The following is a 13,249-nucleotide window of genomic DNA, read 5'->3' on the forward strand; positions in this document are numbered from 1 at the left end:
GCGAAAGACGTAAGAACAGAAAAACTAAACAGCTCCAGATAGTGTGTGTGTGTGTGTGCGCGCGCTTTGTTCGTGAGTCTGGATGTTCGTGTGTGTGTGTGTGCACGCGCTCACATGTGAGTGGAAAGAGTGAACTGTCGTTCTGTACTTTAATCTCCGTAACGACCTACAGATAATTAATCTATAATAATTAATCTCAGGAAAACTAATTTACATGAAGCCACTAACACTTGTGGAGAATGAGGGATAATGAGCCAAGCCGGAGGAAAGCTAGGAGTTCTGCCTTCGCACGAGATCATGATGTCGTCACTGCAAAAATGATTGCTGGGAAGGCGCGTGCTCATCGCCCTCGGCATAGGCGCTGCTTTCTCGCTGTTATCGACTCCAGGTCTGTCGTCAGCGAAGGAAACATTAGCTGGAGATGCCTGCAGTAAGCTGTGCTCAGGCAGACAGGATGTAGAGGTAGAGGCAGACGGTCTCCACAGTCTGTCACAGTCTGTCACAGTCTGTCACAGTCTGTCACAAGCCCTCGGAAGTTGTCTGTAATCATCTCTGTGCACCGAGACGTTAACCCTCGCACTGCTCGCACTCATTGCCGGAGGATACACGGTGCGATCTTGGAGAAATGTCAGGGAAATTAATCGTGCTCAGCTAGCAAATCCTCCCAGTGAGTTCAGGGACTAGACACGACCTGTAGGTACCCTAATCAACCTCCGTAGTACTCGCTTTCCCCTCATTACCCGCTTTATAACCAGATTCTGATCAGGCGTAGACGGTCTAATAATAAGTGCTTCTAGAACTTTCATTGTAGATGTAGTTCTGGCAGTTTATGAACTGCAGAGCTGAGATGATACGCTTGGAGATTGCGGCATTCACCTGACCTGCACCTGACCTGAATATCGCTGAAAACTGCTGTAAATGTTTTGTAGTTTCCATTCTCTCTCGGCGACATCCACTATCAATTTGAGAAACTTTGAGAAACACTATTGAAATATTAACAGCACAATGACCGTATGTGGAAAGAAAACTGTGCATTAATTAAGATGTACTAGGTTCAAAAGGTCGAATATTCTTGTTTACTTTGTATATTTACGCAATACCCAGTGTCAGATGAACCACCCGATTATATATGGAGAGATGATTGAAATCTATTGTAATTTTTCTTTCTAATTCAGCATAAGGAATGTCAACAGGCAGGAAGACACGTGATCAGGCCTGAGAGGAGATCACGAGTAGAAGACACGTGGCTGCCAACACTTCCAGAAGTTTTCGCAGACAGAAGATAAGAAGAGAGGTGAGATGACTGCCTCGTGCCGGCGGAGGTGCTAAAAGTGATGTGGCACGCACAGGAATGTCACAAATGTCCGCAGACATTTTTCCAGATAATTTTGACTTGGATAAGGCATGGGCGAGCTGGCAGGAACAATATTCTTTCCATACGTAAACGTGTCTCAATTGTCACTTTTAAATGTGGAAAGAAACTTAGAATCTTCGTGCAGCCCTGACTGAGATAATAATCCAATAATAAAATCATCAAACCACATGGTGGTCAGAAAAAAATATAGCCATTCACGACAATGTTAGTGCACTAACAGTCACACGCACACTCGCACACACACACATATATATACACACACACAGTGCTTTCTCTCATTTTTTTCTCTCTTCCTCGCTATTGCATACATACATTTAACATCTAGAGACACTTCTATGCCAGTAAGAAATAGAAAGACAACAGAAATGGAAGAAAGCGGCTGGGAGGGCATGCAAGGAACTATATGCAGAGATGTCAACAACTAGTGGTTATTTCTGAAAAGATTGCATTTTCCTTAAGTTATTTTTAGAAGAAATTGTTTACGGGCTTTATAATTACTTTTAGAACAACCAACCGTCTAAGCGACTGCACGTGTCTGTACTTGCTTTACACCGAGTGGAAACTTAAAATATTTTAATTGTAATGCTGATATGTGCGGCATACATTGTTGATATAACATCACATGGTCAGCCGCCACTCAAGCCCTGATTAACTGGTTCAGGGGAAGTAAACAGAAAGGAAGACAGCCTGACAGACAAGAAGGGATGAGTGACCTCACACATCGAAAGTCTGTAGTTGTTACATGAAGACACTCAGTGTATCTATATTTTTACATTCAGCATCCTGTTTCAGGAAGTTCTAAGGCAAAATACACAGTTTTCGCTACCCTCTGCTGGAAGGTAGACATTTTATTCTCGTTTCTGGTTTCTGGAATTGTAGACATGTCTACCCTCCAGCACATGACACGACAAAGACTGTACAGTGGAACCTCGGTTAGCGAACGCCTCGGATAGCGAATATTTCGGATAAGGAACAAAAATTTCGTTAAAAGTTTGTCTCGGATAGCGAACAAAATTTCGGATAACGAACAGCCACGTGAACCACACGTGACCGACCAGCGTGTCATCATTCGCGCTCGAGACACAGTTACGATTCGCTAACCGAGGTCCCACTGCATTTCAAAGCCAAGTTGTATCTAACAGCGTATCTGTACGTGTCTTCGAATGGGGTCTGCCAAACTCCGAGACAAAAAAAAAATTTTAAAAGGGATGGAGGGAGGATATCGAGCAGACACATTCATTCTTCCTCTTAAAGGAAAGGTGCATAGAAAAAGAGAGGTTAGCACACTACAAAGCGCAAGTTTTTTTCGCCCAATCCAGTGAATCAATAAGCTATTTATTGTGTTTTCATACCGCGTGTGTTCACTGGGGACCACTGGGTTTACACAATCACGACACGCTAGATGAAACATCGATTGTTGGACAGGAAGCAGCACCTGAACTACCTGCCGCGGTGACATCCTCTAGTCATCCGTTAATCTGGATGTAACAAACTTAATATATTCAACTTAAGCTGCACAATACTTAACATACTAGACAGCTTTGGTCACCAAAGTTTCATGAAATGTCAAAGTTAATTTACACACTCGACTTCTAACTCGAACGTTTGGAATTCGAGACTTGCCTGAGCTGGTGATTGTAAAATTCTGCTCCCTCCTATGCAGAAGTGAACGGATCCCTAATTTGTAAGAGGGTACTTGGTGGACAAGAAGACAGCCTCCACGTTTTACACGCCATACCTCAGACAAGGGGATCCACAAACAGTTTATGATGCTAACCTATGGGATACACTTACATTTTGTGACTTGCTCAAATTGACAGTACCGGATGGGGTTTGAAATGTAGGTTTTTTTCTCACCTGGTCCAGGACTGCACTGTATACGATCCAAACAAGACAATGACAAACTCTGGCCTGGACAGAACGGATCAGTCTACCACAGGTTTTGTTATCGCTTTTGAGGAAGAGTAACTTGCCTGTGGATGTTCCCTGAATGTCTTCAAAAACTCTCCACGTAATGAATAAAGATGAAATGATTAATGTAAAGAATCGATAATACACATTCATTCTTCTTCTGCATTAGTCGGTGCGTAGATAAGAGGCTTGCAAAGACAGAAGGAAAGACAATTCTGGTCAGTCCAGTATTTCTTGAAGTCAATTATTTTATTCATAGATTTACTTCTATTTAAGTCCAATTTCGAGTTGTTTTCCAAAGAAAGCAGTGACAACTTGATTTCAGTGAAATTAATGGTAAGAACACAATAATTCGCTTTTTGTGTCTTTTCTAATGAATGATTACCCTTGTGATGCAGAACAAGAGTGGGAAAGATGCTCGCGGTTTGCGTGCCTTGATGCTTGTTACTGAAGCAGAAACGACAAAAACGAGTTTGGCGAGAAACATTTCTGGCTGGAGTTTGAAGAGAAATAGCATGGCCACCACCAATAACACACGTTAACCCTTTAAATGACGAATTATTGTCTTCACTGATCGCCTGTGATGCTTCCTTTATAGGCTAAAAAAATTGGAATCTGTTGTCTGCTGATAGCAGGAGTGTTTGGCCCCGTCCCACGTGGCTTGTACTGAAGAGCTAATTCCATTTGGTTTTAATAACAGGATGAAGCAGCGCTGCACATTGTTGTGCTGTCATGGAGAATTGGCTGCAACCATAGCACATAAACATGGCAGACGAACAGTTGGAGACTGACAATAGCTCACACCGTCTGCATTTCTCTTGTCTTCCTCGCTGTTCTCCATCGACAATTTTTTTCAATGCATTGGAATATTCAATGTCGCTGTGGGGCCATGGGGACACCGGCTGCGGCCATATGTCGACTTACAGCTGACGTGTTCAGGACTCACCCTTTCCCTGGCTACAGACTGCAGGCCTCTGTGTAGTTTTTTCTCCCATTGAGACCATGGAGAGACGTGCAGCAGGCTGCTTGAAACATTCCAGATGAACTCCTGGGGAACTCTGAGCACCTTGTGACCAGGCAATATTACTGGAGGCAGACCATCCTCTAAGTAGAGTCTGGCGCTGACCTGTCTTTTTTTCTTTCTGTTTGCTTGCGTCCATGCTTCCTTCTGAAGCCTCTTTATTTTCATCATTTCAAAATTAATATTCAAGAGTGATTTTAATGGCTTGCTTCCTCATACCGCAAAAGGCGATGTGCACGTTGCACATGCAGAAGAAAAATTGTATTCTGTGACTTAATTCTCACCTACACAAGCACACACACTAGCACACACACACACAAGCACACACATTAGCACACACACACACAAGCACACACACACAAGCACACACACACAAGCACACACACACACAATCACACACACACACCTATCAAAATCTTTGGTGTTAGCCTAATATAAAAATATATTCCTTCATGGTGAAGGTTTCCCTTTTATGTTTCTATGAACAGTATTCCACTTTTTAAAGAATCCCTCCCGTTCTCGCTACATCCTTCAAAGATAACTTTCCATCAAAGAAGACTTTTCGCTGCTGTACTTGATGAACTTCACCAATTTCCTTATTACTGCGCATGCTCCCTGACCCCAGAAGCTGCACAAATCACAGTTTGGCCGCAAAGTAAGCTGCCTGGCGTCTCTATTATTAACTTTTCATCAGCAAATGTTTTCTCCAAAAGCTGGTGGCCTTGGTGGCAGCGTCTGCCGATGTTGCTACAGAAAGGTCACAGCCAAGAGCAGAAAGTTACTTCCGGGGCAAAGGGTGGCGGTTGACACTGCCGCGGAGTGTGTGCAGACTACATCGCTGCGGTCGTCTAGTTCGTCTGAGTGAAAAACCCACGGACTGCACTCGCTGCACTGGCTGACTCACGTGTTTACTCACTGACTGGAGGAGGACTTTAGGGACCTACTTGTGTTAGGCAGAATGAGTTTATTTATTGTCCATGGGCTTTGTGGTGTGTTGTGGGAGGTTAACCCTTTATGTCACACTCCACGCGCAAAGTGTGTGACTGTGTTGAGGTATGGAGGCACGACTCCTATACAAATACACACAACTCGTCATCAGTGCAGGCAATGCAGTGGAATAGGCCATGAAACGGACAAAAATATTTTTCTAAATTAGTATTTCTTATTATTAGAAGGAGTATTTTGTCTGACGCCATCTGCGCTTAATTAACATGAATTCCAGACAACACTCCCTGTATTACATTATTACATACAAGATTCACAACTGGAGTGGTATGCTTGCACGTGTGTATGTGTGTGTGTGCGTTCGTGTAAGTGCGTGCACGTGCATACTTAATATGTATTTATGGTGTTGTCATTTGGAATAAAGTATATACTTGTCTTTAAAACGCTAATTTTTACCGAACAGTTGGTTGTTTTTTGTTGGGTTTTTTTTTTTTTTTTGATACAGATGCCGTACAGCAGTTTTTCGCATCGAAATAGTAAGTTTTGTGACATCATTAAACATTTATAATATACCGCAACAACTGCACGAACATACAGCATTGATTCCATGACATAAAAGAAATAAAATGAAAAGACAGAAAGAAAGGAAAGAAGAAAGAGGGATAGAAAAAATGAATGAATGAATGAATTTGTTTTTTCAGTTTTAAGAAGGACTCTCGACTGTTACAAACGAAGGGACAGGTGGGTGGCAGCTAGTCACGTGGTGTAAAATTAGGGAACACGTACTTTTATGTTTTTTTTTCTCGTCCTTTCAAAACAAATCGTCCGCCATTAAATATACATGGCGCGCCTGCAGCACCCAGGCTCCCGGGGGACAGCGTCCGCACAGTCTTGATGCAGCATGTCAAGGTAGTGGCACGTGACTGCATGCTGTACAGTACACGTGTACAGCAGTCGATAAAATATCATAATACGTTACACAGTCGGTGTGTAAAAACAGAAGCCATGTACAGTGTGTGATGTACGTACACATATAACTGTATATTGTAACAGAAACCATGTACAGTATGTGATGTGCATATATGACTGTACATTGTAACAGAAACCATTACAGTATGTGATTACATATATGATTGTACATTGTAGCAGCAGTTGATGTAAATTACATTTATAGTTGACAGAGTACTTGTGTACATCAGGGTGTGTGTATATATGTCAGGTAATGTGCATAGAGTATGTATGTAGGGGGTGTGTAGAGAGTATGGGTGTACACTTGATGATGGACATACAGCTTGGCATTGATTATAGAGACCGTGTACAGTGGATGATATGTATATATTGTTATTGTTGGCGATGGATGTACGGTGGTTGTGAATAGTAGGCGATGTACATTAGTACACTTGCACAGCCTGTGATGTATGCTGATTCAATGTTCACAACAGGCGATGTAAACAGTATATGCTCACAGTAGGAGTTATGCTGAGAGCGCATGTGTACAGTAAGTATTGGGTGTATGTACTCCATGATTTCAGTGGGCTGTATGCACTGAATGTAGTGTACAGTAGGCAATGAGCTTAGAGGACGTAGACTGTAAGCACTGTACATACACAAACCAAGTATTTTTCTTCTTTATCGATTGTGATGTCTAAGCAGCCATCCATAACTACAAGACACAGAAGCCACTCTGAATCTATGGCAGACTTATTTGGTCGATCGCCCACTTACCCCTTTGATGTCCCCCACACCATCCCCTCCACAACCCACTTTTCCCCCACTGTTATCATTTTAACTATGTAAATGTGCAGCTGTCGATCGTCAACAACTCCAGCTTTTCATCGGAAATCATTTCATCTCGGAGAACCGCAGGTGTGTGCAGCTGTGTGCAGCTGTGTGCACCCCACTGGCTGAAGCAGTTGTGACGAGAGCAGAGGGTAGAGTAAGCCAGCTTTAAGTAAACCTTCGCGAAAGGACTACACAAAGAAAACAAATCACCAGCAATTATCAAGGGAATGTGGAAACATGAATTGTTTGCAGAAGCACTATCGGAGAAATTATGTAGCAAAGCATGAATTTGCTGTAGGCCCAACCTCAGTCTTGTTTGAAGCCCATGTCATCGTCATGGAGACTGAGGTCAAAGTTCTCACCATGGAGAGCCTGTTACTACTACTCAGTGGTGATGCCGGCTGGGTCTCACTGCACAGCAGCGGTAAGTAGAGCATCATTCCCAGGTTACCGCAGCAACAAAGGGGTAGCTATACCCTGTTTATGATTTAAGTTTAATAACAATTAACCAGCTACACCTAAAGCCGCTCTAACCTACCTGTCCAGTAGTGGGTGGTGTGCACGATGATAGCATTTCTCGAATGTATGGGTTTACACCGGTGATGTCATGAGGATTTAACGAAATACATTTACAATAGAAATGCAATGTAGAAAGTGACAGGACGGACGCACCCATGCATGCAGAAGGACGAAAAAACTTGAGGAGGTTGTTCTGAAGATATGAAATCAGGTACAAACAAAACATCTTCCAGAGAAAAGCAAGTGCTACAGTAATCTAGAAGATTGATAGCCACCGACTGTAACTGTCGAAAACCGCAAGAATCTAAAAGTTTTATGGAATGGGTGATCCATGTTGTAGAAGTATATAAATTATAAACAATCTAGACACCGCGCCTAGACATTAGCTCCCAGCAAAGTCTTTAACTTTTTCAATGTATATATATATTCCATATACTCAAATGTAATCCAATTCAGCAAAGTGCTTTTGAACTGTTAAAGTGCATTGCACTGGATTGTCTTCATGTTGTAACTGTATCGCGGACAGCCATCTTCTCAAGATTATTGTGCTTACTCTAGCTTTTTCCTTTCCTTTGATATTTATCTTTTTTCGTTTCATTTTTCCTACATGCCATTCATAACAAAGACCCGATTTCTGTCTGACATGTTTATCTGTACCAAGCTAGACAAACTGTTTTGAATTAAAAATTAGCTAACTGCTGTCAACATGCTATTAGAGAAAACCGTTGCAAGTTCGTTCCCGGCTGTCCTGTAAAAAAACAAAGTCGTCATGCAGCAAATGCCACACGGCCACCACAAAAAACAACACACGTGCAAGCTCGAAGCAGCAACGAAAACAACATTTCTCCATTTTAAATGGGAAACCACACGTTAACATAATCGTTAAAACTACAGAAGCTTCTAGAACATTTCACAATACGCTTTGGCTTACACTCCAAATATTTTTTTGAAATCGCTGTTTCTTTTTCTAGTTTAGAGACAGTCATGATTAATGATTTATACTATCACTGCCAATAATAATAAATAATAACAACTCCGCTGAACATGAACTGATTTTAAACGGGATTATTACACAAAGGACATATAGGATATTTAGAAAAAAAACTTTCTTGTAGGTTAAAAATGTTTCCATATGGCATGTCTTTAATTTGACATCAACACTCAAAATGCCGTTGTTACTGAGTTTAACAGACATTGCTTACCAAAAATTATGACTAAAAAGACATTTTAGAATAGTTTAGTTTTTTGTTTTTTTTTTGAGAGAAAGTGTTGCTGAAGCCACCCTAGTGCATCCTCCCCCCTATTCTGGCGGAAACCTGGCGAAGATCAATCGACGTGTCACGTGACTCTGAGGGCAAGGACCACGTGTCGCGTGTCACGCCCTGGAGCATGGGAACAATTTGCTTTTTACATGCGAACACGGACCTTCACATCTACACGCACGGTCGTGGAAAACAACAGCCACGGTCACACGCATACGCTCGCGTGCTTAAATACACATACACGTGCACGAGCGCTCGAAAACAACAGGCGCGAAAACACTATGCACAGACGTACAAGCACTTCCACACACACACAGAGTAAAGACACACACACACACACGCACACACAGACTGCCTGCATCGCGGTGCCGTGCCAACATGGCCGAGTCAAGGCGGGAGTGCCAAACCACGGCCAGCGGCGACAAGAGCGGTGAATTATTTAGGAACATGGCGTCTGCTGATAGAAAAAAAAACTCAGCAAAGTGGCTTGGTCCTGAGCTAACATTAAAATAACAAAATTGCCAGGCTTGGACATTTTGCGTGTATAAGCGTGTGCGTGCGTCCGTATTCCAGCAGTCGATGTGCACGACTTCGTGAAGGTCGACGATGAACCTTCTTCACGCAAAGCGCCATCTTGAAGCCATCGCGAGGCCTTGTGGGTGGTGTAACGGCTACTGAAATGTATTCTACTAACCAGCATTTAAACATCAGTAATACTGGATTTGGAGCTCACACCCAGTTCTTATATTTACAATCAAAGAAGAACTAAGACTTGTTAAAAAGTCACGAGACTGATACTATTTCTACATGGAGTGCGAGTTCTGTTTGTGATAATAACTACGTTTGTATAAAACCGCGTTGTTATTGGTAACATGGCGAGAATATCGCTTTTCTTTTTTTTTTTTTTTTTTTTTTTTTTGCTCATACTTATCATTTCTGTTCAACAGTGTGAGTGGGTGAAAATAGAGAATATCAAACAACCGTGTCTGTTGTCCTGCTTTTCTTCATGCACTTATAACATGTAGGACTATCACTGACCAATAACTTACTTTTCCACACATGCGTGTGTATATTCTGTTCAGTATGTACATTCTGAATTCTATCATGTCTATGCAACCAACCTGTGTTATCTGCTTTATCTCATGTGAATAGTTTTCCTATACATATTTCTTGCAGAGCACTTGACAAAACAATATAAATACGCATAACGAATAATAATAACAATACATACATAAAGTACAGGGATTCATGAAACAGAAAGGTGTAAATGTTATGTCTATACAATGCCATATGGCAGGATGGAAGATGTGTAGTTTGTATTGCTCCCAGCTTACTAGTTCAGTTGAAGAACTATAAGTAAAGGCTGCAAATGCTCCATTCCACACCATAGTCCAGTAAGATGAGTTGGTTGACAAGGTTAATGTATCCCCCTGTCCCTGCCTACACTTCTACCCTTTAGGGTAGAATATACATACAGTAAACTACTTTCCACTGTCACATAGCAAACAAACAAACAAGCCGAAACACGTATGAACGAGTCGTTGAATGCACGTATTGGGTATCATTTGCATCAGCAGCTTTAGCACAACATTGGAAAGTTTTATTCACCGTAGATTACATTTTTTAAAAGAAGGAAATAGCTATTTAATCTACAGGTTTACTTCCTTACCCAGGTAATTAACCTCAATTATCGGCGGAGACACGAAAGACGCATTAGGGTTTCAGGAAAAACTACTTTGGTATGACTATGACAAATGTCAAGTCCACCGAGTGAGAGTACTGAGAACATTTTTTCCAGTGTCTAATTAGTCTCATGGCGGGTAGGCTTTGATGTCGGAAACATCTTGTAGATTAACAGTCCGTTGTCGGATTTACCCTCGCAGACACTGCGCTCAGACATTCTACCTCCTTCTCATCACTCAGGCTTCTATTACCATCTTTCAGAACTGTGTAGGATAAAAAAAAATAAACTGGCTTCTTAATGTGGATAAAAAAGATATTTATGGAACATCTTTTTAAAAGCAATCTCTGCAACATATAGCGAAAACATTTTTTTAATACATCTGAACAGAAAGAAGGAGAAGCCAATTTTATTTTCGGTCTTGACATTCACACTGCCGGGGACCTGATGCTTTTCACAAGAAGACAGCGTGGAGAGTAAAACAGATGCTAGCCGCAGAAATATCGGGCAGGGGAGGAGGGGAGGAGGGGAGACAGGGAGGCTGCAGTCAGAGCAAGGAATTGAAATTATAAAAAAAATAGGAGAGCTGAAATCCCTGACTCCCACTAGATGGCGCCTCCCGCCTGTTGACGACGACGACCTCCGCTGATAAGTCGTGGTGGGGGCAGGGAGGAGACAGACAAAAATAACACGAGAATAGGAAACAAAGGTCACAAGTGCTGGCTAGATGTCACTGACCTTCAGAACAACAAAATTTGCATATGTCTGAATAAGTGATGGGTATCACGAGCTTCTGTGGGTAGGTGCGTGGTTTGTGTGTCTGTGCGCGCGTGCAAGTATATCACGTCGATAAAAATATATCACAGTGTTACTGTGCGGACAATGTGACATATTCTTGACATGTGATGAGTCCTCTGATAAGTAAACAAAAATCTTTGATCGTAAATTTGTTGTTGTTGTTGTTATTATTATTAAGACGTCCGTAAATCTACTCAGCCTTCCATTTCGATGTTTTCAATCCCTTCTCCTCTCATTCGGCTTTATTTTCCTCGCTCGCGTCCTCTCCTCATTAATGCTGACGCATTTTCACGGCGATAACACCGATGGGAAAATATTTCACGGTTTCAACCCCAATCCATAGCAACTTTAATACATTCAGTAGCAGACTGAAGCCGTATCAGTTGGAAGGCTCATGACTGAGAGCTGTCTCCCTGAGAATGATGTCCCGTGAGATACCTGATGGATGAGGATGTTGCTATGTATTGATTTCCACTCTTCAACCTACACGCTATTAAGTTGCAGCACGACATTTGCAGTGAACACAATGATGTGGACTGTAAGAATAAACTGTTGTACTTTGTCCTTTCACGCCATGGCTGAGCAACCCTCTGTACCTGACAGCCACGGAATCAGTCCAGGCTGGCGGAGTTATTGTCATACTGGTGTTACCTTTTATATCACGTGTTTGCTGAGCATCTCCAGAAAGGATAGAAAACAATACATCACGTGATATGTATATCCTTTATATGTATAACGCTACGTGATATGTATATCCTGTTACATCAGCCCAAGTAGTTGGCGTTTCTCATCCATCTCACGCCCTTTATCCAACCTAAGACCTCAGACTGGGTTTCTGGTGTAAGTGGTTATAAAACGCGGCTCTTTGTTCACATCAAAATCGATATTCGCTTGTTGTTCAACTTGTTTGCCGAGCAGTGAACCCAGCAACATAAAAATAAAGTGGCATGTGCACCTTTTTGGTTTAGATTTTACAGAGCAGATAAAACCTGGTGGACGTCTCGTGTGAGAATGATGTTAGAACATGACTATGCTCACCTACGATATATATGCATTAATTTATATATATATATATGTTTATATCATGTTTACACATATTAACCATGATATGAACATTATATATATATTAAACATGATATGAACATTATATATATTAAACATGATATGAACATTATATATATATGTATAATTTTTTATATATGCCTATCAGCCAAACATGGAAAGACACTTTCTTGACATCTCACATTGTGGAAGGTATGTCGTGCGGCATATCATTACTTCATGTGATGTTTTTCCTTTGTACACAACCCCACATGCTGTTCTATATGCCCCATGAATATCTACAGGTGTAAGATTTTTTTTTTCGAAACCTAAAAGGATTTATAAGATTAAAGCAGATCTTTCAATACTGTATTAATGTTCACCAATTTTTAATTTTCCATCAAGCCCTTCTACAACATCATCAAACGTGTTCTTTGCTTTTTAAAAAAAATGTGTATTTCTCGTGACTGACAAGCGATGGACTTCAAGATGGTGTAACTTGTTTTTTTTCCCTCAGCAGAAGACTGATGAGGATGCTCCACGGACCACGGACACTTGAGTACCAGGTGTCCACCCCGAGCCTCTCATTGCCTTGGGTAGGTAGCAGTTAGTTTCTGTGAGTTATTCCTTGCCAGGCCTGGTGGGTAGTGATGTGTCCTAGGCAGCTTCCCTAGCCTTGTATTCTCCATGATTTACAGAGTTTCTCAAACGGACCACGTCTATTGATTTTCCTGGCATGAGGCTGATACCCGCCCGCTCAGCATTTTATTGCATCTCTCCTGTTGCACGAGGAGGAGGAGGCAGCAACTGCACACCACCCAGCTCCTCACACGCTTTGGGTTCATCTTCTGGTATTGCGGGATCTCTTTCTTTCTTATTAAAGATTCGTAAACTTAGCATTAAATGTCGGAATG

General features: G+C 41.7%; 1 protein-coding gene across 3 annotated transcripts in view; it reads right to left on the reverse strand.

The window, feature by feature from the left end:
- The window catches only part of LOC112556636 (hornerin-like), a 76,583-nt gene that overhangs the window by 58,928 nt on the left and 4,406 nt on the right, over positions 1-13,249 (reverse strand). The gene's annotated exons all lie outside the window — the stretch shown is intronic.

This window comes from Pomacea canaliculata, linkage group LG2, assembly GCF_003073045.1.
Source record: "Pomacea canaliculata isolate SZHN2017 linkage group LG2, ASM307304v1, whole genome shotgun sequence".
NCBI lineage: Eukaryota > Metazoa > Mollusca > Gastropoda > Architaenioglossa > Ampullariidae > Pomacea > Pomacea canaliculata.